Raw genomic sequence first — 27,997 nt, 5'->3', positions numbered from 1 at the left:
CTACAGTCCCAAGGGTGATTTTTTTTTAAAGTGCAGAGCTCTCCACAGAACATCCCTACTCCAAATGTCCAGTGACTTGCCTTCATCTACACGTGACATTTCTAGCTTAGCTTCGAACGCACCTGTTACACCCTTCTCCACCTTCCAGGTGCTCCCGCCGCCCACCCACGTTTCATGGACACTATTTGCTCCTTTCCCAAATTATGGTTCATTTTTAAAAAACGAAGTTTGCATCACCCTTCCAGGAAGCCTCTCCAGTCCCCTCCTCATCTGAATGAGCAACTCTTCTCTCTGTATGCTCACAATGTGCCCTACCCTCATCTCTCATGTACGCCCATCCAAGGGTATACATGATTTGCAAAAATTTCACAGAAGTAATAAGTGGCAGAAAGGGGATTAAATTCTGGCCTTCAACTTGGAGCTCAGTGATGATTAATTCAAAGCGTGGCGCTGCCCCTGAGCAGGTTGTGATGTTAAAAGCTGGGTTTTGAGATCCGCTGCTCAGGTGCAGAGAAGACTGTCTGCTGCCCTGCTCCCCTTCCCCAAAGTTCACTAAATGCCCTGCCAGGTTCCGGCAGGAGGAAGAGACCTGGGCACACTCATAATAGGAGGTGGGAGGAGGTGATAGGGGTCTCCACTGTAATGAGCAGTGGACTGGGCTGAGCGCTGGGGAGGGTTAGAGGTGAGGTCCCAGATGGTTCACTGAAAATTTCAATTCACCCACTTAATTCAGGTAGCTCAACAGGCCGAGTCAGACTGGAGCAATTACAGCCATGGGTGTCCCTTAGGAGAGCATTAACAATGAAACTCAGCAAAATTACTCCAGGAGCTCTTTATTATGCCACCTCCGAGTCCTGGGGCGGGATTGTCTTTGTGTCTTGGACTCAAGAAATAGCTTGCTCTCTCTGTTCTATCTATGAGCCAGAAATAATTTTTTTTACTCTTGTTTAATAATAATACTTATAATAATCATCATAATAATGTATTCGAACAGATTAACTTTACCATAAATGAATTGGTTCCAATCCTGTGTCGAATTCAGATTCTATTTAACAGCTATTTTTAAGCTACTAAAGATGTTCAAATGATTAGTTTTTTGGGGTGTTGGAGGGAGGGCTTGGGAATTAATGGCTTAGCATATAATAAGAACTCGCATTTGAAAATGCACTTTTCTGTGCTACATATTAACTGGTTTTCTGGGAGCGACTGCTAGAGTCAGACCGTGGCGCATTAGGACAGGGCAGTCACACCAGGCTTCTGGACATCAGTTTAGACTTGAGTCTCAGCTTCGCCCCTTTTTAGTTGTGCTTTGGGGCAAGTGCTTAGCTATGCAGGGCCACTATTTCCTCCTCCTTAATGGGGATGATAATGGGTCTTGAAAGAGACAGTGCCTGACTGGTGACAAACACTCAATGAATGGTACCGATGTTGCTTGTGACTTATCCCAGGTCACACAATAGTCAGTGGTAGAAATGGGGTTTGAATCTGAGCCTTTGGATTCCAAATTTATTAGGTAACATATCTAATAAGAATTCTTTAACCTCAGCTTTCTTTCTTACCTGTTATTTTTTCAAAATCATTTATTGGTTACTATTACACTGACCAGGTTTGGGGGATAAAGAGATGAAGAAAACACAGGTCTGTTCTTAAAAAGGGTGGTGTCTAGTGAGAGACAGAGGAATAGACACCCAAATGCAGGTTAGTCTCACAGGAGCTGGAATTGAGGCCTGCCTGGGAGCCAGTGGATACACTGGGCATATGGAGACTGAATCAATGAACTGTTCAGGCAGAGATGGCGGAGCTGGAACTGGGTTTTGAGGGCTGAGTTGGAAAGAATGAGGGTAATGCTGGTCAGTGGGGGTGGAGGGCTTTCCTGGCAGCAGTGTTGATGGGGTATAGGTGGGTGGCTGGTATATAGTACAGGTATGTCTGGGTCACGGAGGGAGGGAGGGGCATGGAAAACATGAGGCCAGAGGAACAGGGGGAGACCAGTCCGTGAAGGGTGTCCTAAGTCCTGCAGGCAGGGCCTACTGGGCTGTGAGGTTTGCATTTTGCCCTATAAGGAATGGGGAATGATTGAGTGGATTTTAATGCAGCAGTGCCATGGTCAGGTGATCATTGCAGAAGGCTTTAGAAAGGAGTATTGTGAAAGATAATGATGAAGATGCAAGGCCAGGGAAATCAGCAAGGAGTCAGCGTCCAAGCTGGGCATGCTGGACCTCAGAGCTGGGGCTCTAGGCCCCTATCCAGGGAAGTTCCATGGCAGAGTCAAAGGAATACGGAAAAAAGAGGCTATGAATCCAGGGCTGGAAGCTTAGAAGATTATAAATAGTATCAATAATCCTAAAATCCAGGGCCACAAAATAGGCTGCAAGAGTAGAGCATGAAAGATATTATACTAGAGAGAAGAAGGGACTTTGAGGCTGATGCTAGATGTTTTAGTACCAGATACTGAAATCACTAGGACGATGGTGAACTTGAGATTGAAACACAAATGGAAGTCAAGGGCTGATGTTTTAATGGCCTTGGGTCAGCAGGCAGAAGTGATAGGAGAGGTGGAAGAGGGGTTTCACAAGCTGGGAAAGCAGTAACTGGTGAAGGTGTCCAGCTGCCCCCCTTTTCATGGTGGAGAGTTGTTGTAAAGAAGAGGAAAGAAATCTCAAGAACAGCTCTGGCCCCAAGAGGGTTAGTTAGGATGTGGGAGAATGAACCACCACTCCCTTGAGAAAACTTCCCTCCTGGCAGCTATATTCTTATAAGAAGCAGACTTTAGTTGAGGCAGGATATGGATGGAGTGAAGAGGTTGAGGCAATGGGAAAACTTGTTTGTAATAAACTAGAGGTTTCAGAAGGATCTCCAAGAAGAGCAGAAGGGGGCCCATAGTTAAAGCAGGAAAAGAAAGACAAGCCATCCCTCCTTGCATCTCCCCCCACCCCCATTTTCTTTTTGCTGTGGTCCTTGGGCTGCATTAATGTTGTTGCATTTGTCTGACCTCACCTTCATTTTTGAAAAGTTTTCTTTTTGTTGTCTTCCTAGCACTACTCTCCTGGTTTGCTGTCTCTCAGGCTGAGTCTTATTTATTTACATTCATCAAATATTTATTGAAAAACTTCTTTGTGCTTCTTGACCCCTTCTCTATTCTTCTAGTTAAAAACAAGGGCTCTTCAACTCTTCACTTTTTACTCCCCTGACTCTTGTAGGTGCTGTAAATGTTCTCATGGCTTCAGTTTCCATCTATAGATGTGAACTCTACATCCTGCCCAAGTCTCTCTCTGAGCTCCAGATTGCATTTCGCGATTCCTCACCAGCATCTCCACCTGGACGCCAGGTGCCTGGGCACCTTCCAGAGTGTCGGGCTCCTCACTCTGCCCATCAAGGCTACGCCTCAGGTGTTCCTCCTCTTCATGCATAACACCCACCCAGTCACCCTAAAACATGGGGAAAATATCAATTCCAAGAGATCACTGCTTATATCCACACTTCTTAGAGCAATACTTTATGGCATGTGACAGATTCTTAATAAATAACTGTTGAATGCATAAGGGATCACATTCTTGGCACCCCTCACATCACTGTTCACATCTAAGGAGACCCAGGTTCTCTCAGTTCTGCTCTGAACTGTGCCCCCCTCTCAAGTCTGTCTGTCCTTTCATAATTCAGACCACATAGTTTTCTTCCTGCTGTGCCCACCTTCCTGGCACCCCTGCCAGGCAGCTCTGCTGCAGTGTATCCTCCACACTGCCACTAGACAGGGTTTTTAAAGTAAGGGCTAGTTCTCAAAATTACAGAGCACCTGGGGCTAAATACTTCTGCAAAATATCATGAAATATTGTTTTCCTGAATAATATTATGCAGCATCGGATCCCCTTTGTTGGACTTTGTCGACATTTCCCGCAAAGGGCTCTGCAGAACAGAAGCTCCTGGTGTGCTCTGGAAAAGTCATTTCCATGATCAGATGTGTCTAGAAAAATGAAACACACCATCCCCATCTTGAGGATTCACACTGCACCTGACAGTATTAAAAAATTGGTAATTCCTAAAGCAAACATTTCTATATATAAAAGGCTAAGTGACCATCCATCCGACCGACCGGCTGGTACATATGATGAGCGCTGGCAATTTAAAAATAAACGTTGACTGGTGCATGTGCCATACATTTAAAGCTCTCACTGGCGTCAGTCACACGCGTATGTTTTGATCTGCCATTGTCAATCGTGAATTTGACACTTCTATTATAGAGAAAGGGCGAATAGCAATATTAAAATACTTCTTCTAATTAATTTACTTTCAATGTGCACAAATCTGTGCACCGGGCCACTAGTATAAAATAAAGAAGCTTAGCATTGTTTAATTCAGTATTTTTCCCTCTCCCAATTTTCACAAAAACAAAAACTTGTTTTCTAGGTAATTTCAATTAACAATGAATGGAACAACAAAGGTCAGGGTCAGGGTGTGTGTTTTGGCATGTGGGAGATGTGGCCTGGTCTGTATTTTAGCATACTTCCTTTCTCACTCGGCACCTGATGATTTGCAGTGTTTCTCAGCCAGATCAATAAATTCACCACTGACATCAAATAATGGTGTTCTATTTCTCTCTTTCCAAAAAATTAAGTTAACAAATGCAATATTTTTAAAGTTTAAATTCTTCTTGCATAACATTTCCTTCAACTTTGAGCATGCTGGGTCTCCCACATGCCAAAACACACACCATGACCCTGTTCTTTGCTGTTCCTTGTTTCTGGAGGACTCGGAGGGGCTCCAATCTGTCCCCATGAATCTGTGACTGGCCCTTCCTGGATTCTGTCTCACAGCTTCCCTGATTCAGTTAATTTGTCTCATTGCCTGGAACACTGCTTTTCGCCCAGTGCCGGGAGTCCGTGTGGCAAATGAAACTCTCCTGTTAAATGCTAATGAACTAATAGTTTCAGGGTCTCAAGTGAGATCTTTCCACATTCCACACAGTCAGCAGTTAAACTGTTTGTTCAATTTACACTAAAGTTGATGTACTTTTGCAAGGTTCTGGTGAAGATATTTTTGGAAGGGCCACTCTAAACTTCTCAAATTGAGTAACTTAGGCCAGTTGTTCTAAATCCGGTGACTCCAGATCCTTAGGTTCAAGTGATAGAAGGTTAAGAGTCTAAGAATTATTTCTAAACTTCAAAAGGCCAAATGGCCAAAACCGGTTTGGCTCAGTGGATAGAGCGTCGGCCTGCGGACTGAAGGGTCCCAGGTTCGATTCCGGTCAGGGGCATGTACCTTGGTTGCGGGCACATCCCTAGTAGAAGGTGTGCAAGAGGCAGCTGATCGATGATTCTCTCTCATCGATGTTTCTAACTCTCTATCCCTCTCTCTTCCTCTCTGTAAAAACTCAATAAAATATAAAAAAATAAAAAATAAAACAAAAGGCCAAATGATAAGTCAGACATTTGTGGATTAAGAAACCAAATCTAGGTTTTCCATCAAGACCATCACTAAGTTCACACTTTTGACTTAATATCCCCAATGCTGCAAATGAATAGCAATAATAGATAAACTATAAAATAAAATAGACACCAACAGGCTCAAACACAAGGTGAGCATTCTGTGAACCTTAAATGAAATTGAAAGGCAGTGAAATGAGCAAAGCTGGAGGCATGTGCCTGCTCATCTCTCGGTCTGTCAGAAAATACAGAGATCACCAATTGCATCCAGAAGTAAGTAGTTCATTAGGTAATGGGCCCCCCTGCAAAGTGAGAGGCCAGAAAAACTCTAACTGCTTGATGCTAGGGCCTGAGGAGGGACAGCCTAGCCCATAAAAATATATGAAGAAAAGCTGGCTAGGGTCCACCACCTGCAATATTGACCTCAGGAGCCTGCGAACCTGAGAGTGAGGGTTTTAACATAGACTCAGCCTTGTGGGCAGAAATGGAACAAGCTGCCCATCACCTCTGGGACTGGGACTTGTCTATCCCCAACATTATCCTGGGGCAGGGATTCTGCGATGCCAATGTAAGATCAGAACTGGACTGGGTCCCCCTAAAGGCATCACTAGATGGCAGCAGTCATAAAACTGCTGGACTGGGGAGAGAGCATGAGGAAATAGAGAGGAAAGAATATATGTAACAACCCAAAGCTGACCTTTAGAGTGAAGCTAAAATCCAAAATTCTAAACCACTTGCCAAAACTTAAAGCTAACAAAGACCGCTATCAGTATCTATTTCAGAACAGAAATTTACTCCAGGTGAAATGCCTTGAAGAGTCTGAAAAAATGAACTGAAAAATAGGTTTAAAAATCCGAGATAATTAAATAATTTCAATGAATAATAAGAGATTATGACACAAAGCAAGTAAGATGAAACAATAACAAATGCATGAAGTAAAAATCAGTATAAATATTAGAAATAAAAGCTATAGTTCCTGGGATAAAAAGTCAGTGGATGAGATCAGTGCTAAACTGGATATATTTGAAGAGAAGTGGAATCACTTGGAAATGGCACTGAGTAACATATTCAGAATAGAGGACAGAGGGAAGCAAGGATGTAAAAATAAGAAAAGTGTAGTTAACAGACATGGAGGATAGAGATTTTGACAGAAAATAGAAGTCCTAACAGAGAAATAATCGTTGAAGAGCAAAGAGCTAAGATTTTTTCAGAATCAACAGAAAGACATGAGTCTCAAGACCTAACCTATCTTTGGAGAGCTTAAAAATAATTAAATTTGAGTTCACACTGAGACATATCACATGAAACCGAAACAGAAAGCGTAAAAAAATAATCTCAGAAGTTACTAGAAAGAAAAGGAGAGCAAGAGCTAAGCAACAATTTGGCTGACAGCAGATTTTCTCTCAGCAAAAATAGATGCCAGAATAGAACAACGTATGCAGGTGCTGAAGTGCCAAACTTGTATACCTGGGCAAACTTTCACAGGAGAAAAGGCAAAATAAAGGCATTTTGAGATATCAAAAAATGAAGATTGTTTGCCAACCACATTTCTTTACTAGTAAAAAAAAAATAGGCAAATAAACAAAAATCATGGGATGGGAGAAACAAGAGGGAACATACAACTAATAAGCTATGTATGTAAACATAAGGGAAATCTAATCACTGTAGAAAGCAATAGGGCAGAGTCAAACAAAGTAAACTCTAAAAAATGACTTTTTTTAAAGAAGGAAGATTGCTAAAAATATTGAATAATTTCGTATTTTGTTATGATAATGATATAGTCTGGGTGTTAAGTATGGCTCCATTTTATCTTTGTTGGGTTAATAGCTTTCTTTTCATTTTTTTTAAGTGGCTGCTTTAGGATTTATATTATAGATCTTTAACTTATCACAGTCTACCTTTAAGTAATACTATATCACTTCAGATATAGTATAGTAACTTTACAACCGTAATTCTCCACTCTCCCTCTCCTGTTCTTTGTGCTATTATTGTATATTTCACTTCCGTATATGTGATAAACCCTACAGTTCATTGTTATTACTTTGCTTTAAACAGTCAATGATCTATTAAAGAGAATTTGTAAAGTAAGAAAAAAAAGAATCTTTCATATTACCCGCCGTATTAGCTTCTATGACCACCATAACAAATCATCACAAAGTTTGTGGCTTAAAAGAAAGGAAATGTATTCTCTCACTGTCTGAGGGCCAGATGTCTGAAATCAAGGTGTCAGCAGGGCCAGGCTCCCTCTGAGGCTCTCTCCGAGCCTCTGGAGGCTGCAGCAATCCTTGGTGTTCCTTGGCTCATACCCAATCCCTGCCTCTCTGTCATCTTCTCTGTGTGTCTGTGTCTTCTCCTCTTCAGTCCAATTTGCCTCTGCCTCGCTCTTACAAAGGATCTAGAGTTCACCAGGGCTATCCAAAGTGATCTTATCTCGAAATCCTTAACTTAATGACACCCCTTTTCCAAATAAGGCAGCATTCCCAGATTCCAGAAATTAGGATATGAATATGTCTTTTTGGAGACCACCATTCAACCCGCCAATGTTACAGAGATGTAAAGAAATGGGAACTATGACAAGCTGTTGTGAGAATAATTTGGCAATGCCCTTTCTTGCACCAGAAAACAAATACGTAGAAGAAGACATGTGTTTTTCAGTTCAGGAGGCTCAATCCCAGTAGTGGCTTGGATGCGTTCTTCAGACCTGTTCCTGCTTGCTGGGGACCCTGAAAAGTTCTGCCCCGAAGCTGATGTCTCTCCTCATTATTCTATTCTTGGTCCAATGTCAACCATGCTTCCATACTCACTAATATTCACTCATTTTAAAAGCAAGTGCCCCTTAATAATTTGGTACTTAGACTTTTCTACCCTCCTCCCTTTCAGCTCATGTTATAGTGCTCTCCAAATGGACTCACTGGTGGAGCTGTGGGGCTGCTGGGGTTTTCAGGGATCTCTGTGCAGTCCTACAAAAATCAAACTGTCCCACCTTTCTTTAGCTAGTTTGCTCCAGGGGATTTCTGTCAATGGAGTTTCCTTAAAGCAAGGTCTACCTGGCCATTATTACCCAGAGCAGAGCAGTCAGATGCTTTGTTGGAAAGAACACTGAACTGGACAAATGAGGCCCTGTAATTGGTCCCTGCTCCAGCCTAGAATCCCACAGCAGGAAAGGGGGCTTTCATCTGCCTGCAGCCCCGCCTCCTCACCCTCCCTTGCTCCAGACACCAGCAGTGCTGTCAAGGGAGCCCAGCCCAGAACAGAGAGTTGGCAGATGAGATCTGAGGCCCTTTAAAAGATATTGCTCTAACAGAGGAGGATTTCCTCTAACAGGCAAAAGACAGATGCACGGCAGACCTGGAGAGAGACATCAGAGAGGGGGCAGTCCCCTGCGAAGAGGGCATTTGGGGATGAAGCAAGGCGGGGGAGAGGTGGGGGGGGGCGCACGCCTGGAAATGCTGTGGCTGCCTGTGTGTCTCCAGGCCCAGGCTGACAGCCTGGCCAGGGAATCTATGAGTCCCAGGAAGGCAGAGCCAGCGAGGGGCCCTCATTGTGCACTTGGCCCAGAGGGAAAATGATTGGCATGGGTCACACAGTAGGCTAGTGGTCAAGCTGGGCAGGGCCTCCTAAATAATAAAGACCCAGGCCGAGTCTCTATGTAGGACTTTTCTCTCTTGTTCCTGCTCTCAGATTTTAGTCTCCAGCTGCACAGAGCTGAGAAGTGTATCCCCCTCTGCGCTGAAAACCCAATATTAGCAGAGCGACCCCACACCCTCTCTCCCACTGGGAAATTCCTGCTCTTCTCGCCTCTCTCCAGAGCATCTGCTCCCTCTGTCAAACTTCCAGACTCCTTTCTGTCAGTCATGCTCTGGTCGCTATCTGCTTGGGGTCCCTGGATGCCTCAGTGTGGTGCAGCACATTGGGCGGAGGGGGGCAGCTCTGGGCTTTGTCCAAAGCCCCTGAAGGAAGACACATCAAGGTCAGCTTTATGTCATGGCCCACTCCTGATCATTGCTCTAAATCCCCACATTCTCTGACAGTGATACTCAGACAGCCTCTGATGGCGGCTGAGGCTAGCTCCGGGGTCCCCACCCCTCACACACGTACTTCACTCTCTATACCTGCATGGACTTCTGTTTCCACCCAGAATAAAGCCCAGGCTCCCCAGCAAGGCTTACAAGGGCCTTCACATTGGGGACTACTCTCGCCTTCAGCTGTGGCCCATTCACTGTGGACTCAACATCTTGGATCAAAGTCACCTTGGAGCCGAGGGTGCCAATGCCTGGAACCTGTGTCCATGCCATTCACCCTGCCTGGACTTCTCTTCCTGTCTCCACCCCCTTCCCAGGCTGACTTCCACTCCTTAAGGGCTCCTCACCCAGAAGACAGCGGGAGATCCTCTTGGTCCACACACTCATTCTGGATAAGAACACCAAAGGGCAAGGCCTCCATTTTGAAGGCAAGAGCCAGGACTCCAGCCTCAGTTCCCCGACCTCAAGACACTGCTCCTCATTTGCCAGGGAACTTCTGTCCCCAGCTCAAACATCCCTTCCAGACCCGTCACAGTGCCCGTGAGTGGGGCTTTCGAGGCTTTCTGAGCTGCCCTGGCTGGTGTTCTCACTGCCCAGGGTACTCCGTGGGTAGGTGGTCCATGCTCTTCAGGTTTTTTTTTTTCTTTTTCAAAAAAACTTTTATTCTATCAATATTTGATGAGGGTAATTTCAAAGACTTGTTTAGTATGATCTGCACATAAGGAGCCCTTCCGAGTATTTATCATGCTCGGGGTATAATTACATTCAAATCCTGAGACACTGTTGCTAGGTTACTGTTGCTCGAGGTTCCTCTGACTTCCATGCTCGAGGTGCTCCGCCTTCCCTTGTGATATTAGGGGCAGGGGACTGGCAGAGTAGGGCTTATGATTCCCTTAATGGAGGTGAGACTCTAGGGTCTCATATCAGAGGGGGTGGGGAGAGAGAGAGAGAGAGAGAGAGAGAGAGAGAGAGAGAGAGAGAGAGAAACAGTGAAACAGTATATGCATGCAGGGGCACATTGCATACATCCCCAGGTGGGCTGGAGGTGCAGATCACATAATGGTTCCTGTAAGCAAGATGAAAGAGGCGGGCAGGGCATAAAGAGGGCAGTTCTGCCTTGAGAGACTCCCCCTCCACCAGGCCCTGAGTTCTTTCTGAGAATTGAGCGTGCATCCTCCCAGGGCCCTAGGAGGAGTTCCATTCTGACAGCAGGAGGCTGCCCTTGTCCAAGGACACAGGCAGCTCTTAAGGGGAGAAGCACCTGCCTTCCAGTCAGAGGCAAAACATCAGGGTGAAGAGCTCAAGGCCAGCCACCTTCCTCAGGCAGTCCCCCACAATACAGCCACATGGATGCGCCGGGTGAGGGGTGGCTGGAGTCTTCAATCTGAGCGGTCTGCCCCAGAAGCAGTGGCAGGAGGACCCTCTTTCAGGCCTCACCTTAACAAAAGGTCTCAAATATGGACTTTCGATGTTCTTTCCAAATGAGGCTAAATGCACAATCATTGCTTTTTTTTTTTTCTTTCCACAGTTAAAGTAGTCAACTTGTAAAATGCAAGCCTCTAAACCATACCACATATTTATAACTCCATTGGGCATTTGCATTCCTTTTCAATCAAATGGGACCTTTCAGCATAGGAAGTGGCCTGTGCCCCTGTCTACTCAGAAAGCCTGTTTGACTTTCCCCTGCGTGTGCCTGGCACCTGGCAGTAGGTTGCTAATCCGCGGATGCTGCCTTTGTGGCTGCACATTGATTAATGGCTGGTCAGGGCTGAACCCACACATTTGTGTTTAATGCACTACTGAGTCAGCACCACTGGCCTTGGGGAAGAAAAAAAAGGAAATAAAACCCAGCAGATGGGTTTGGGATGGAATTTAGCATTAAATTTGCATTTCCTGACTCTGCTGCCCAATCTATTTCCCATTGGCCTTTAGAAATGTGCTAGATTGAATTGTGTTTCTTATTGCAAATTTTAAATAAGGTGGATGATACAGTAGGCATTACTTGCCACAATCCCCTGGGTATAGCTGCAAATACGCTTTTAAACCGCAGAGCAATTTCCCCAGTCATCACAGAGCAATAATTACTATTAAAAAATATACATACCCATGCACACACAATGTTCGTAGCTCATCAGTGGGGAATATCGATGGCTGTCATTTTTTAATGCACAAAATAATTAAAAACTTAGCATCTGTTCAAAATATTTACTAACAAATTTATTCTTAGTGTTTATCTTCAAAACCACAAGCACAATCTGGACATAAATCTTTGAGACATCAGCCAGGTAAAACACATTTTATTTCAACAATGAAAGTTTCTAAGTCTTCATGTCAAGAGATGCTGCAGAGGGTAGGTTTTCCCAGTTGTTGAGGTTAGCAAAATTGCTGAAGGCTGATTCTGTACAAAAATAGCAAAGGATTTCTGGATTCTTCTAAATGATACTAGAGAGGGAGGTGATGCAACATTGGTTAATTGCAGGTTTCTTTGTTTTAAAGAATCACACATCTGATCCTTGTGTTTGCCAATGGACTTCTTACCAGCAAGGAAAAGAGTCACTTCTGGTGTGGCTGACCTTGACTCCGTTTGTACTCAGGAGGTCTTTCTAGTCTTGTGAGAGAAGGTAAAGCAATATAGAAATAACCATCAGTATCACTCAGGAAAACAGAACTCAGACCAGAGAGTTGAAGGGAGAGAGTTTGCTATGGGAGAATAGTTACAGTGGGGTTGGAAGAACTGAAAACGGGATGATCAAGCAAACTAGAGATTAACAAGAGAAACCATTGCCACCCCCAGGCTGGTGAGGTGAAGGGAGGAGACTAGTGAGGAGCCCAGGAGCTGGGGCTGCCTGGTGGGAGCTATGGCCAGCTGGGTGAAGCTCTTGACAGTGATGTCCCTCCCGTAGCAGATGGGGGAAGAAATTCCCTGGATTCTTCCCTTCCCTTGCCTTTCAGGCTCTTGTCCATGCCTCCCATTGGTAGACCCTGACTGAAAACCAGTGGGCATGTGCACCTGGAAAATGTAATTTGTGGTGTCAGGCTTCTGAAGTAAAGAGCAATATTGGGCGGGGCAATAATGGGTGTGGGGGTGAATTTGCATTTGACTAGCTCACCAACTCAAGCACAGTGTCAGGTGTGGAGGAGGAGACAAAATTGTGAGAGAAGCTACAGAGGGGAGTGCATACTTCCATGGGGGAAATCAAGAAAGGCTTTCTGGAAGAGGCACCTGAACGGGCCTTGAAAGATAAAGAGGATCTCATCAATGAGGCTAAGGGTGGGAGATGGAAGACATTGTCAACACTCATCTGTAGCTGAAGGTAACATCCACTATGAGGGAGAGCTTGTATTGAGATGGTGGGAGATGGAACTGGGACCCATGTGGCTGAAGAGGCTAGACTTGAAGGCAAACGAAGGAAAGGGCTGTCACGGGGTTGGGTTGTTCTGGAAGTTGACTCTTTAGAGATGGGCGTGCAGGGAGTTTATGAAGTCTACTCTCAGGTTCAGTGCAGATAAAGGAAGGGATTAAAATTGGACAGAGGGAGGAATTGGATTGTGAATCAGCCACAATAAGGGCCTCAGTCAGCCCCATGGGGAGCTCTGGAGCTTCGACGACCATCAGAATTGTCCTGAATTGGAACAAAGGAGCTGGGCTTTTATACCTTTGCATCTGCCAGTCACTGGGTAGAGGCTGCCCCAGGAAGAGGCGTGACTGGCTGAGGCAATTCTCTTCCACAAAGGAGAATTCCCAGTGAGGGCAGGCAGCCCCAAGGACATTGCCATCTGCAGGGGGGGGAATGACATCCTTCAGTCCCAGTTTGGGCAACACACCTGTGTCCATTAGAGAGGTCAAGCTAAACTGTTAAAGGAAGGAAAATAATGCGACTAGGGTACTTACTCTGTGTCTGCACTTCGCACATATTACTCTATTTCCAGACAAGACCCTGCAAGGTCACTATCACTAGCCTCATTTTATAGGTAAGGAAGCTGAGGCTCAGAGAAAGTAACATGCCCAGTGTGCTCAGGCAGTAAGCAATAGAGTCAGGATTTGAGCCCACCACAGCCTGACCTATGCTCAGAAGGACCAGTCAGCTCACAAGACCAGTCAGAACTCTCATGGTGAGATGGAGGATGGTTTCTAGAAAATATAAATAACTGTGTAGTTGAATGTGATAGCAACAGAGAGGGCCCAGAGGTTAGATTACATGAATGTTTTCTGGCAATAATGGACTTTTTTTTTTTTTTTTGCCACTTTGTAAACCAAAACCTCTTACTTATGCTAAAGAGTTTCCCATCTTAAGAGCCCAGGAGGGAGAAGCTGAAAATGGCAGGGCATCATTTTACCAGCCGCCCCTGCAGTCAGGTGGAGCCCATGACACAGGCTCCACAGCTCACCCACATCCACCCAGCTTTGATGAACACAGGTGGTAGGGAACGGGAACCTGGTGGTGGTGGCAGGATTCACTGCCTTGTCCAGCCAGTGCTGGGGAGGGGGTGGGTGGCAGGCAGCACAAGTGTTTGGGGATGGCAGGGGGACCATGGTAGTCTGTTTGGCATCACAATTTCAAGCACGTTTTGAATATTGTTCCTGGATGGACAGCCCTGCGTGTGGCCCTTTAGCCCTCCTGCCAATTCTGTGAGCGACCCAATATATTTTAGAAAAACATTATCTTGAAACAATTTCATAAATATTGCAAAAGTAATAAACCCTTCACCCAGATTCCCAAAATGTTAATATTTACTATGCTCATGTTCTCTCTCATTCCATCATTTATCTCTTTATCTGTCTATTATGTTGAATAAAATTGGTGAACATGGACCTCCCTGTGTTGCTTCTGATTTAAAGGAAACACTTTTCGTTTTTTCCCCATTGAGTATGATGTTGGCTGTGGGTTTGTTATATATGGTCTTTGTAACATTGAGATATGTTCACTCTATTACGATTTTGCTGATAGGTTTTATCATGAATGGGTGCTGGATTTCTTTCAAATACTTTTTCTGCATCTATTGATATAATCATATGATTTTTATCCTTCATTTTGTTTGTGTGGTGTATCATTGATTTGCAGGTATTGTACCAACCTTGCATCCCTGCAATAAGTCCCAATTGATTATGGTGTGTGATCTTTTTAATGTATTTATGGACTCAGTTTGTGAATATTTTATTGAGGATTTTAGCATCTATGTTCATCAGAGACATTGGCCCATAATTATCTTTCTTGGTGGTTTCTTCATCTGGTTTTGGAATTATAATGCTGGCCTCACAAAATGAGCTTGGGAGTCTTCCTTTCTCCTGAAAATTTTGGGATAGTTTAGGAAGTATAAGTGTTAGTTCTTCTTTGAATGTTTGGTAAAATTCCCCTGTGAAGCCATCTGGTCCAGGACTTCGGTTTGTTGGGAGTTTTTTGATTACTGCTTCACTTTCATTAATTGTAATCTGTCTATTCTGATTTTCTGTTCTTTTTTTTTTCTGATTCTGTTTTGAAAGATTGTATGTTTCTAGGAATTTACCCATTTTGTCCAGATTTTGCAACTTATTAGCATATAGTAATTCATAATATTTTCTTACAATTCTTTGTATTTCTTTGGAGTCAGTTATTACTTGTCCTCTTTCATTTCTGATATTATTTATTTGGGTCTTCTCTCTTTTTTTCTTGATGAATCTGGTTAAAGATTTGTCAATCTTGTTTATCTTTTCAAAGAACCAGCTCTTGGTTTCACTGATATTGAGTATTTTTTTTAAGATTCTATTTCATTTATTTCTGATCTGATTTTTATTATTTCCTTTCTTCTACTCACTTTAGGCTTTGTTTGTTGTTCTCTTTCTAGCTCCTTAATTTTTATTAATTTTTAAGGCAATATTCTATTCAAGTGTTTTATGATCTGCATAGCATCAAATCAATGTAAGAACATTCTTATAGATTTTGCTATGATGAGGTCCATGCTGGTGAGGAAAATGCCTAAATGGCGTACTATTCCAGGGACTATCAAATTGCAGTAGGCCTCTAGGAGCAGGTGGACTGAGAGAGAGCATAGGCAGGTGAGAAATGCTGGGGGATGAGGTGTTGAATACAGTGTTCAACATCCAACCCCCAGCTGATGCTTTTGTGCCTCAGTTTCCCACACACACCTGTGCTCCGTGGCTGAAAAATTATAGCATATTTATTTATTCTTTCCTCTTTGAAGCAGTGAGAGTGTATGCATGGCAAAGATATAGGCAGGGAGTAAACACTTTCTGAGCACTAACTGTGAGCCCAGCACTACACTTGTATGGTAGACTGCATTTTCCCTGTTAGGAGCTAGTATGTGATTAAGTGCTCAGCTCTTGAATAAGTTTCTTCATCCATCAAACGGGCATAGTGATAATGCATAGTTCATAGACATGATGTAGGGAGTAAGAGAGATACCCAATGTAAGGTGTTCACCACTGGGGCTGAGCCCACCATGAACCCATGAATGTTGGCTATGAGTGGAATTGGATTAGATGCTGTGCTTGAGATCACTCGGCCCTGAGAAATGAAACAGGGATTGAACCCATGCTTGCATTTTCCATATCAACATTCTTCTCCTTGTGAAGCACATAGAAACGAAGACTTGGACTGGAGATCAAATGTTCATTTCACAGACAAGGAAGCAAAGGATAGGGGCGAGCTCTGGCTGTCCCCACGTCAGTGCTGGCCTCTGCTCTAACATTCCCTCTCTTTTGCTAGGTTCCTCCATCATCTGCACTTGTGCTAACCTTGGTGCTCTGGGAGGTGGGCAGAGAGCTCATAACTTGGTAATTACCTAGAGGATTTTATAGGACCATATAACGGTGTGTGTGCTATGCAAACTTTTATGAGTATTTATTTTACAGTGTCTACTGAAACCATTAACACTTTCATTAGCCAGATTCAAGGGCCGTAGAGGCTTGCTTTCCCTGCTAAGATCTATTTTATCTGTAGATGTTAAATAAAAGTTTATGAAAATATTGCCGGCTCATTGCAAGGCCAGACATATTCTCAGTGGTTCGCAGACCCTGATGGAATTAGGAATCCATGATCAACTATTTATCTTTTTCAATTTTGTGCTAGCTAGAAGGAGACAAATGGAGATTACTAGGCCAGACAGTCCACAATATTTATTACTTCTCCTTGAAACCTAGATTCCGCCTTCAAAGCTGATCTCCAAGTGACCTCATGCCTTCTGAGATAGCAATTTCATTTTGGATTCCATAATTTCTAGTGGGTAGGAGCTTAAGCATGTGGTACCAAGAAAGATAAAAATATAATTTCTAGTTCCTTTGAAATATGTGGCTGGACATTATAGGTGACTATACCTGATAAAATTAGGATGCTGTCTTTAATGTACTTAAACCCTATGGTAAAAACTCAAGAGTTGTTTATCAGATTTGTTTATTATACATGCATCCGTTCATTCACTCAACATTTATTGAGTATGTATTATATGCTCAGCATTGAGAGAACTACTGTGCTTGAGTGAAGTGATCATTAGCAAGAAGTGATCAGGTAGAGAAGCCAGTACCTGGGAATTTGTCTCCTTCTGGTTGGGGAAGCTGAGGACATGGATGGTATATTTCCTCAGGGCTGAGACATGCCATGGAGCTTCCCTGATTAAAGTAAATGCACACTTTGCTCATTGACAGATTTCCTCAATAATCCATGAGAAAATGTCCTCAGAACTATGAAAGTGATGCTCAAAGGAATTGAATCCTCCTTGTCTGGTATCCAAGCTGTTTTGTTATTGTCTGTTTGTGTCTTATAGATGGAGCTTATCCTCCTGAGTTCATGGCCCACTCATCATTATTGGTACATGCCAAGCCCTTCTCTTCTTTTATTTATGTTTCCCTTTTATTTTACCATGGTCCCATTCCCATTCTCCCCATAGGCAGCTGCAGTTTTGCATTTGATGTCTATCTTTTTTGCTTACATATATTTTTATAAAATGTTTACTATTTTGCTGCATGTATATTTAATGCATGTAAGTGGTATTACATCGTATAATCTCATTTTATTTCTCTCTCTCTTCTCACTACACACTATATTTTTAAGATTCCCTCATGTTGCTGTGCTTAAATCTAATCTGTGGCTTCTAATTGCTGCTTGACGCTCCATCGGATTTTATTTGTGAGAAAGAGTAAGCTATTTTGAGGAAGAGATCTAGCTAAACTTCAGGAAGATAATTCTGCAGATTCTGGGAGAACAGACTGAAGTCACTGTAGGATGTGGCAGCTAGGAAGCAACTTTAATCATCCAAATGAGAGGTAACTTGGGCCTAATACTGGGACGTAGAAAAGAGAGTGTGTATGTTAGACCTATTTAGAGGTGAACTTGGTGTATTTTGGCTATGTTTGGCATAGAAGGAGTGAAGGGGAGAGGAGTCAAAGATAATATTAGTATTTTTGAGTCCGATGGGGTGAGTTGGTTTCAAGTACTAATGTTAGAGGGGGAAATACAATGGAAAGTGTGGGTCTGGTGGGGAAAAGAAGGGGAGCATAAGAGAGTGTCAAGCCTAGACATTCATCTGTTCGTTCATTCATTCAACATTTATTGAGTATGTATTATATGCCCAGCATTGAGTTAGCCTGCTAGGAAAGCAGGGCGAGGGTAGGGCATATAGCTCTACTTTCATTAAGTGGAAGACAGCATTAACAAAAGATCACAAACATGAAAAACATCACTGCAAATTATCACAAGGGCCCTGGGACGATGAAGGGCCTGGATTTAGGTGGGAAATCAGGAGCATATTCTCTGGGGCCATCACGTTTCAGCTAAAACCTGGATGACTAGAAGTTACCTGGGTGACAAATGAAGGGAAAGGCATTCTGCACTGAGGAACAGCATAAGCAAAGAACTTGATGTGGGAAAAAACTTGGCACATGTGAGGCACTCAAAGACAGCGAGGGTGGCTGAGGCACAGGTAGCAAGGGGAGGCCTGTCATAGGCTAGATTCTACAGCATCTCCTAGGCCATGTCCTGTTTTTGAACTTCAACTTAAGAGAAACGTGAAGTATTTAAGAGGGTTAATCAGGGGCTGCCATACTCAGTTGAGCTGTTCAAAACAGGGCTATGTGAAGATTTTAGAGAGGCAGTGTGGGAGGGTGGAGAGGAGTTTTGGGGACAGGAGGGTGTCTTTAGGCATAGGGTGGCATGTGGAAAGTCCTGGAGGTGGGATAGGTGGTCCTATGGGAGGAGCTGAAAGAAATGTATAGCTGAAGTGTGGAGAATGAGGGGAAGAACTGGCTGAGTGGCAACAGAATTCAGACCACCTCGGGACCTGTCGGACTGTGGACTGGAAAATAATAACAAAAAGGATTTATTTGGGAAAAAAGAAAGGGTTGCAATCACATGCATGCAGACCTGGCTAACCTGTGCATACTCTGGCCTGCATGCTAGAATGGAGGGGTATTTTAGAGAGGGTAATGGGAAGTTAGAGCCATAGAGTTTTATTATAAACACTAGAGGCCCAGTGCACAAATTTGTGCACAGGTGGGGTCCCATGGCCTGGCTGGCAATTGGGGCCAATCAGGGCTAATAGGGGCAGGCTGGCTGGGGGAGCGCACTGACCACCAGGAGGCAGCTCCTGCATTGAGTGTCTGCCCCCTGGTGGTCAGTGAGCATCATAGCAACCAGTCGACCAGTGGTTCAGTTTTTCGGTCATTTGGTCAACTGGTCACTTAGGCTTTTATATAGATACTAGAGGCCCAGTGCATGAAATTCATGCAGGGGGGTGTGTCCCTCAGCCCAGCCTGCACCCTCTCCAATCTGGGACCCCTCTCACAATCCAGGACTGCTGGCTCCCAACTGCTCACCTACCTGCCTTCCTGATTGCCCCTAACCACTTCTGCCTGCCAGCCTGATCACTCCCTAACCACTTCCCTGCCAGCCTGATTGATGCCTAACTGCTCCCCTGTCAGCCTGATTGCCCCTAACTGCCCTCCCTTGCAGGCCTGGTCCCCCCTAACTGCCCTGCCCTGCAGGCCTGGTCCCCCCAACTGCTCTCCCCTGCAGGCGTGGGTTCCCCCCAACTGCCCTTCCCTGCAGGCCCGGTCGCCCCCAACTGCCCTCCCTTGCATGCCTGGTCCCTCCCAACTGCCCTCCCCTGCTGGTCATCTTGTGGTGGCCATCTTGTGTCCACATGGGGGCAGCCATCTTTGACCACATGGGGGGAGCCATCTTGTGTGTTGGAGTGATGGTCAATTTGCATATTACTTTTTATTAGATAGATAGATATAGATAAGAAAGGTTTCTTGTGTGTAGGGTTCCAGTGATTATGCAGAGTGTGAGAACTTCCATAAGCGATCCAACCACCCCTCCCCCGCCCCACCTTCAACCCCTGATGATTGTTTGCTTCAAGTTCCAGTTAGTCTTTATCAGGCCATGCTATGAAGTTTGGACACTAACCTAAGGAGAAGTCTTTGGAGGGCTTTAGGCAGGAATGACCCTGTCAAATGTTGGGGGATAAAATCTCATTTAGGCTGCTGTGTGGAGCACAGATTGGAGAATAAGTAGAAACATTCAGGAAGACTTGCTGTTTTCTCGATGAGGGGTCAGGTGGCTTGATTTGGGCATGGCAAAGGGAGATAGGGAGAAGGAGATTGATCTCAGAGGTTTTGAGGTCAAGTTGACCGGGCTTGATGATGAATTAGTATGGTGGTGGCAGGGCTCTCTGTGTCAGTGGTGGCAGGTTGAGCTTGAGCTACCTGTCGCTTATGCAAATACAGATGTCCAGGGATCACTTATATATGATCCCTGGACATCTGATATGTAAGAGATGGTTTAGAGGCCCTGTGATTGATTTTAGAATCACCTGTGCTGTGGAGAAAGGGGAAACCATGAAAATAGGTGAGATCATCCAGGAAGATTTAGTAGGGACATACATTGAGAAATGCCCATTTTGGAAGACCAATTTTTATTGGAGATTTTAAATTTTGTTATTCATTTTGAGACATTAAAACTGCAATAGCAAGCAGACAGAAATATAGCATCATCTCATATTCTCATCATCATTCATATATTTGGTATGATCTGCTACCTCAGAATTAAAATGAAATAAAATATTACAACCCTAACTCCCCGTTTCCTGGCAAACACATTCATGAGTTTAGTGACAGGATACATTTTTTGAGATACAGAGTCATCTTTTTCTTTGTGTTTTTCCATCCCTGATCCAGGCAGGTCATGAAGTCTGGTTTACGTGCCTTGGGAGGCAGGCTTTGGATGTTTATGAGGTCCAGGCTGTCGAAGAGAATGGGGATAGTAGAAACAAGGAGGGTTTTCCAGTGATTGGAGAGAGTTAACTGGGCAAGTTTTGTGGTCCTTTACCCTGCTCCTAGCAGTACTTGGAGCACTGGCAGGCCTCACAGTGGGTAGCTCATGATGCTTGGGCAACCAGCCCTGCCAAAGCTTCCCTGTGCAGGCTTGGTGGGGAAGGAGCAGGGTCGCATAGGGCCTCAGAGCCCGAGGCAATGGAATTCTGCATGGTAATCCAGAGTGGACCAATGTCCTGTTACCAGAGAGGCCTCCTTTACGTCCTTGTCCTGTGCCCTGCCTTAGAACCATGGCATAACCCTTTATGGGGAGGAGAGGAAGCCCAAGAATAACTGAGGCTGAATTTCTCACCAACCCAGTAGGATGAGAACTCAGGGTTGGAATTCAATTAATGAACAGAAAATAAAGAAATGAAATGCTTCTTAAAACACATGACAGTCATCATCATATAAGTCTACTTAATGAGGGGAGACTATGATGGAGGCCGAGGAGGGGGACACGAGCCAGCATCTCCTTGGGAAGAGGCAGCTCCAAAGGAGAGAGCGGGCAGCCGTGTGATATATGGCTGAGAGGCCTGAGGGAGAGCCCCAGAGGACAAGGGTGAGGGTCCTATAGGGATGGAAACCTTTGAGAGCACAGGGGGTCTATCCTAAGGAACTGAGAAGAGAATGGGAAGTGAAGCGTATATAGACTCCACTTAGGAAGCTTGTTAGTGAAGAGAAAAAAGATTTAAATATTTTTTGCCTTGCTTAAGGCTAGGAGAGATTTGGGGCTATTTCAGTCCTGAGGTGGAAGGAGAAGCAGAAGAGTCTGAATAAAAAAGGTGAAGGGAGTAAGAAGTACAAATTGGCAGTTACAAAACTGTCATGGGGATGTAGAGTACAGCATAAGGAATATAGTCAATAATATTGTAATAACTTTCTATGGTGCCAGGTGGTTACTAGACTTATCAGGGGATCATTTGTAAGTTATAGAAATGTTTAACCACTATTCTATACACCTGAAACTAATATAATATTGAATTTCAACTGTAATTGAAAAATAAAAAGATAAAAGGATAAACATTTAAAAAAAAAAAAAAAAAGGAAGATTGAGTAGATAATTGATGGAGGCAGGTGCCCGAGCTTACAACAGGCAGGATACACTGAAGAAGAGGGAGCTGGCCCTGTATGGAGATGGCACACACTTCTGGGTCTTCAGGAAGGAAGACTGCATAGCTACATATCATGGGACCTTTGAAGTATAGAGAGGATATTGAGGGAGCAAATGGCAGATAGCCTTGATCTTTATAACAAAGCATGTAGAAAGATCAATGTTGGTTTCTCAAGGGCTTGTAAATAATAGAAATGTTTTAGGGTCTATACAGAGAAGAACACAATAAGAAATCATTAAGGCTGAATATAAGTACAGTCCTAGTAAAGTTACCATTATGATTACATACTATATGGCAGGCACTATTCCATGCCTACTATATAATAATTCATATAATTAGTATAATTCTTAGCCATTATTAGTATTATTATCCCTACTTTGTTAATGACAAAAGTGAGGTTTAGAAAGGTTAAATAACATGACCTCATTAAATAATATAACCCTGTGACCATTCAACAAGGAACAGAGCGAGGCTTTTAACCAGTCTACTGGACACCAAAGTCAGCCTTAATCCTTTGCCGTACTGGAGAAACAGCAGTGAGGCCCTGAGCTTGAAGTTCAAAAGCTGAGTCCCAGGCTGTTCTCCAGCAGCTTGGAGGTCAGGAGGATTGCTAAGTGCTGGGTGAACTGGTTTCCCTGACACTCTGATCTCCAGACATCTGGGTGAAGATAGAGTGTGATAGATGTGGGACCCCTGCCAGTTTGTTCAGAGAGAGAACTGATAGTCTTGCAGAATAAAGAATGTGAAGAAGTGAATGACTTGGAGGCCATGTCTGAAAGTGGAGTTCAGAGTTTATCTGTGTACAGGTAGAATCTGAAGCCATGAAGCTGATGCCAAGGGAGAGAGTTTAGAGTGTGAGGCAGAAGGGGCTTAAAGTCAGGTCTGGAGGAATTCAGTATAAAGTAGTCAATAAAAGGAGGCAAAACTGTTAAAGGAGACGAAGAACATATTATTAGGAAATCTAGGAGAGGGCAGTAGGGAAGACAACGGGTATCAAGAAGTGGGGAGTGTCCAACACTGAGAACCTGGCAAGTGCAGTGAGATGAGTTTTGAGACATGCCCATTGGATTTGGGACATGACGTTCTTGGGTGCCCCAAGCAAGAGCTGTTTCAGTGGAATGATGGGGACTTGAGTCAGCCAGAAGTAGGTTGAAGAGTGAGGAGCTGTAAATAAGAAGTATGAAACAACCTTTTCGGAAAGTTTGGCTTAAAGGGTAAAGACAGAGAGAGGCAATGGCAGAGGGGTATGCAAGGTTGAGAAAAGGCAGTTTAAAATGGAAGTGACGTATGGGTACTTAAATGTCATTGGGAGAAATCCTTTTTGAGAGGGAACTAGAGAAAGAAGGGCTCCTGGATAATGCACATTTCCTGGCAAGGCAGGAAAAGATGGGTCTTAAGCCATGTGGACGAACCAGACTTGGTTGGTAGGAGGCAGAAAAGGCCAAGGAACAGGAGGGCGGGGGTGGGCTTGTGTGCTTGTTGGTGGGTGGGTGAGAGAGTTCTGTGTAACAGACTCAGTGTTCCCCGAGAAATAGAAGGCAGGGTTGTAAGCCAAGAGTGAAGAAAGAAGTGGGGGAGTCAGAGGTTTGAGAAGGGCAGATTAGGTCGGAAGCATGTTCCAGAGTTGATAAGAGAAATGTGGTATGCCTGCCAGGCAGTGTTGAGAGCCCATCTGAGAACAGTTATCTTGAATACACGGTGAAATTGATCTTCAGCATTGTGGCACTTCTCAATAAAGTTCAGCAGCTGTGCTCTGCTTCAGAACACAAGGGAGTCGGGTCCATTCAGAATTAGGTTTTTACAAGATGGGTGTGATAAAAAGACAGAGCAGCAGAGGAGTTTAGAGTTCTGAAAAGAGTGTTCTGGAGTGATGGGTTATAAGATCTAAGTTTGATAAGGAGGAGAATGAAGAAAGAAGTTAGCTGATGGATTAGCAGAGAATGAAGGAGGTTAATTCACCAGAGGTTCCTGTGAGGTTCGAAGACCATTTGGGGAAAGTTGACCAAGCCAAATGGGTAGAAAGTTGAGACCTATGCACAAAATAAATCATCATGACAAGACTTAGGTGGTTTTAGAAGTAAGTGACAGATGTGTAATAGAGAAGAAGGTCACTGGGGATGAGAAGGTCAAGGGACTGAGAGGCTAGGGTATTGGATGGTTATTCACATGAACCCTGAAGTCACATGATTCAGGGGCCAAAGGCATCTATGAATGAGGATGATAGGAAGCAGGCAGCACATGAAACTAATATAATACTGAATTTCAACTGGACAGGGACTGTATGCTCAGATTGAAAGAATTGAGGCTATTCTTACCCCCACAATGCCACAATTTGAGATTCCTTTTTTGACTTAAGATGTCTTCCCCTTTAGGTTGCAGTGGTTCTAAGGAGGAGTAATAAACCAAGCCTTGTAACTCATTTACTCTTTGGTATAAACTAGTTTCTCAGTTACAGAGAATACTTTTTGGCCAAGAGAACAAAAAAGGCATATGGAGTGAGAGGAAATGGCTAAGCCTAGAAAATGTCATCACAGTCAGTCTTAGGAACCAACGCAGGGCAGTTGGCTGAGTGTAGCAGGAAAGTGCTAATCAGACAGGTGCAGTCCCACTGGCTCACAACAGCTCTTGTGGGCAAGCAGGAGGCACCATGAGACTTGGTTCAAGGCTTTCTAACTCCTTGGCAGGACTAATTTGAATGAGATCTGAGAAGAGATTCTGGACAACTCACAATTTGCCCCGATAAAGATCGTTTCTAGGCTGCTAGCTGCTGACCCCATAGCTATAGACTTTCTAATTGGAAAGGTAGGGGTTATTAAATGAAAGAGGTCACCTTATAATGGGAAGCCAAACACATTCACATATTTTGAAAATCAGATTATATTGCACTTGTAATGTCCATCCATGCATGCATCCATCCAAAACGAAACATTGATTGGCCATTTTTTATATGCAGGCCTTTTGGTGAGGAGTGTGCAAAGATATGAATAAGACATGATCTCATTCTTCAAAGAGATCATCATCTGGGCAAGGGAGAGAAAGATAAGCTAGACAAAAAATTAAAATGCTATTTTATAAATTCCATAATGGTGAATTATATAAAATAGCTGGGGAGCATTGCAGAAGAAGTAAATAACTTTGAAGTAGATATGTATATTGTAAATCAGGTAGAGGAAAACTAAAACATTGGTTCCAAATAATCAATGCCTGTTTGGGTAGATGGTAAAGCATAGGTGCCTTATCAAAATTGCTAAAAATAAAGAAGGTTTCAGAAGGTCCTAACATCTGGGCAATTGTCCTGATATTGGTATGACGGGGATGTGTTTTGCTGTGGTTTTGGGTGAAGAATCTTATAAATTAACTAGAGGTCCAGTACTGATGGGGTCCCTCGGCCTGGCCTGTGCCCTTTTGCAATCTTGCATCACTCAAGGGATGTTGGACTGCCGGTTTTAGCCCTATCCCCGCAGGCCAGGCTGAGGGACCCCACTGGTGCATGAATTCGTGTACCCAGCCTCTAGTATGCATATCAGATCTTTGGTTAATTTCTTCCTGCCCTCCTCCCTCCCCCCTTCCCTCTGAGATTCATCAGTCTGTTCCATGTTTCCATGCCTGTGTGTTGAGCGTCTGCCCCTGGTGGTCAGTGGACATCATAGCTACTGGTCGAATGGCTGCTTAGGCTTTTATATATATAGATAGCAGGAGTATTTTGTGAGTTAGAATACCTTCACAACAAAGAAGGGGGGGGGGGGCCCAAGAAAAATCACATAACTGTGATTTTCCTCCTGCTTGGAAACTTGTCAAAGTGTCCCTGGGGAGTAGGGAAGGGATCCCAGAGAAGTCCTGTGCTCTGTCTTTGGGACATAGACTCAGATTTCTACAGTGCCTAGAGCCCTGGAAGCTTTCTCACCACTTTCTCTTTTATTTATCTAAAACCATAGTTTTCATCTTGGTGCCACAGCACAAAGATGTATGGCCACATCTATAATAACAAAATAATTCATGTGCCCCCCACAACAATAGTTTCAAAGTTATTTATATAACAATACAACTCTCATTCATATTTGAATTTTTTTTCCCCAGTGGCATAGAAGGGGGTGGATTTACAGCTCTGGAAGGAAATTATTCTGCATGGCCTGCCACTTATTTCTACCACATCTTTCCTACCATTGCTACTGAGCAGCTAATTAGCAAGGATTACACAGGAAAGGTTCAGCTAGGGATGGTATGGGTACTGTGATGCCTCTTCTTCAGGTGTAAATAGTTGATATCTCAGTGATAGTGCTTATGACTCAGTCAGTCATGATTCTTCTATAAAAAGAAAAGTTTGTGGTTTTTATTTTTAAAGAAATCAATACGCATTAATTAACTTTACTGCATAGGTGAATAAGTTCAAGGTCTCAGTGGGGTCTAGAAAAAAATAAAATGATGAGGCAGGATTGGTGCCTTCAGACAGGAACTGTCATTAATTGCTGCTTGAACTCAAGTTTCCTCTTATCCTCCAGGATCCTTTGAACACTCTTTTTAGCTCCTGCTTGTCCATGACCCTCTGGCCCACGTTCCTTCTGGCCTGGCTTTTGCTTGGGGTCTCTGCTTCCTTGGGTCTCTCCAAGCCCCTTTCAGAGACAATTGACTTTTTGTTTCCTTTCCTTTTGTGGTCAGGGCACACAGAAAATGAAAAGCTCCTGTGGTTCACAGTCTGGTCCCTTCCAATCAGGCTGTGGTTACCTGATAACCGAGTCGCTGACACAGAAGGTCTCTGCTCTCTCCCCACCCGCCTCACCCCCACCCACCCGGCTCCCTCTACCTGCCTGCCCTGCCTTTTCTGATGAATAGATTCCTCAGACACACAAAAGACTCAGCCTGGAGCCCGCAGCGTGCAGGAGTGTGCAGCCTTCTTCTGACAGCCCTTTTCTTAAAGAAGCCAAACTCTTTTGGCCTTTCCAAAAATTTAAATATAGCTCAAATATGCCACCGCATGTGTTGAGCAGAGCTGCATAGTAGTTTTCATATATCCAAGTTACTAATTTTCTGGGACCTGCCAACATTTCCATTTTAGGCTTATGAGATTAGAAAGAATAATGTGAAAATATATCAAAATTTCAAATTTTCTGTATAGGCCCTGGGGGTGGATTGTCTAGTGGTGGACTGTGTGGTCCTCTGGGTATTTCTCTTTTCTCCCCTTAGGTTGCCATCCTTTATCCATTCACTGGAGGGTATATAGGACGAACTCACAGCAGTCTGTAGAATTTTAGTTCTGTACTAGAGTCAGATGAGAGGACTACAAAACCACAGGCTAAAATCAGGTGTTACTTAGTCACATTGCCTCAAAGAAGCTTTAATGGTTAATAAAGGGTATTGTATTGAGAGAGGAGTCAGGTGGTGTACCCCTGGAAAGCGTGATACATCCATACCCTGTGCTTAATCTCCCCTGGACATCCATTCATCATTGCTTTTCCCATAACACCCCCCCTTACACCCCCTCACACACACATGAGACCCCCTCACTTACACTCAATCCCACTCACATACACAGATGTGCACACACTCATACCCTCTCATATCCACAATACCCTCTCATATCCACTTACACCTACTCACAATCACACACATAGATGCACACTCACTTCTGCAAGTAAACATACACACACTTATACACATATGCATATACACTTTCTCAGAGTATGATCCAGAAAGCAGGGCATTGTTCTTTAGCAGAATGGAGAGGAGAGGGGTCTGGGAATGAAAATATCTGATTAGCTGTGTGACCTTGGGCAGACCCTTCACCCCACTTGGGCCTCAGTTTCCTCACCTGGAGCGTTAGGGATGTGGACCACATGATGCCTAAGTTGATCTCAGCCCCAGTGCAAGCAAAAGAGAATCTCCTTTCTTCCTTTCCCACCACTCCTGCTACTGAGGGCTTCTCAAAAATCAAAGATGCTGAAATGATTAATGAGGGGATAGGGATGAGACCATTTTAGCCTTCTCAGTTAACGATTTTATAACCTGCTGAGCTAGTCTGGCACTTTCAGACCTGTTATTCAGGGCGGCTTTTTGTTGGACTTTTTCAGACTTTCAAATAATTCCCCTTGACATGGCGTCCATCCTTCCTACTTTCACTCTCTGGCTAGCTGGGGTGGTGTT

General features: G+C 43.9%; 1 long non-coding RNA gene across 1 annotated transcript in view; it reads left to right on the top strand.

The window, feature by feature from the left end:
• LOC129152169 (uncharacterized) overlaps positions 1-27,953 on the top strand; it is an 87,412-nt gene extending 59,459 nt beyond the window's left edge. Inside the window, exon 3 of the long non-coding RNA XR_008558907.1 lies at positions 27,925-27,953. This is a non-coding gene — a long non-coding RNA (uncharacterized LOC129152169). The remainder of the gene's footprint in view (positions 1-27,924) is intronic.
• Positions 27,954-27,997: the final 44 nt, after the last annotated feature.

This window comes from Eptesicus fuscus, chromosome 18 (assembly GCF_027574615.1).
Source record: "Eptesicus fuscus isolate TK198812 chromosome 18, DD_ASM_mEF_20220401, whole genome shotgun sequence".
Classification (NCBI taxonomy): Eukaryota; Metazoa; Chordata; class Mammalia; order Chiroptera; family Vespertilionidae; genus Eptesicus; species Eptesicus fuscus.
This window is presented reverse-complemented; position numbering and strand designations above follow the sequence as displayed.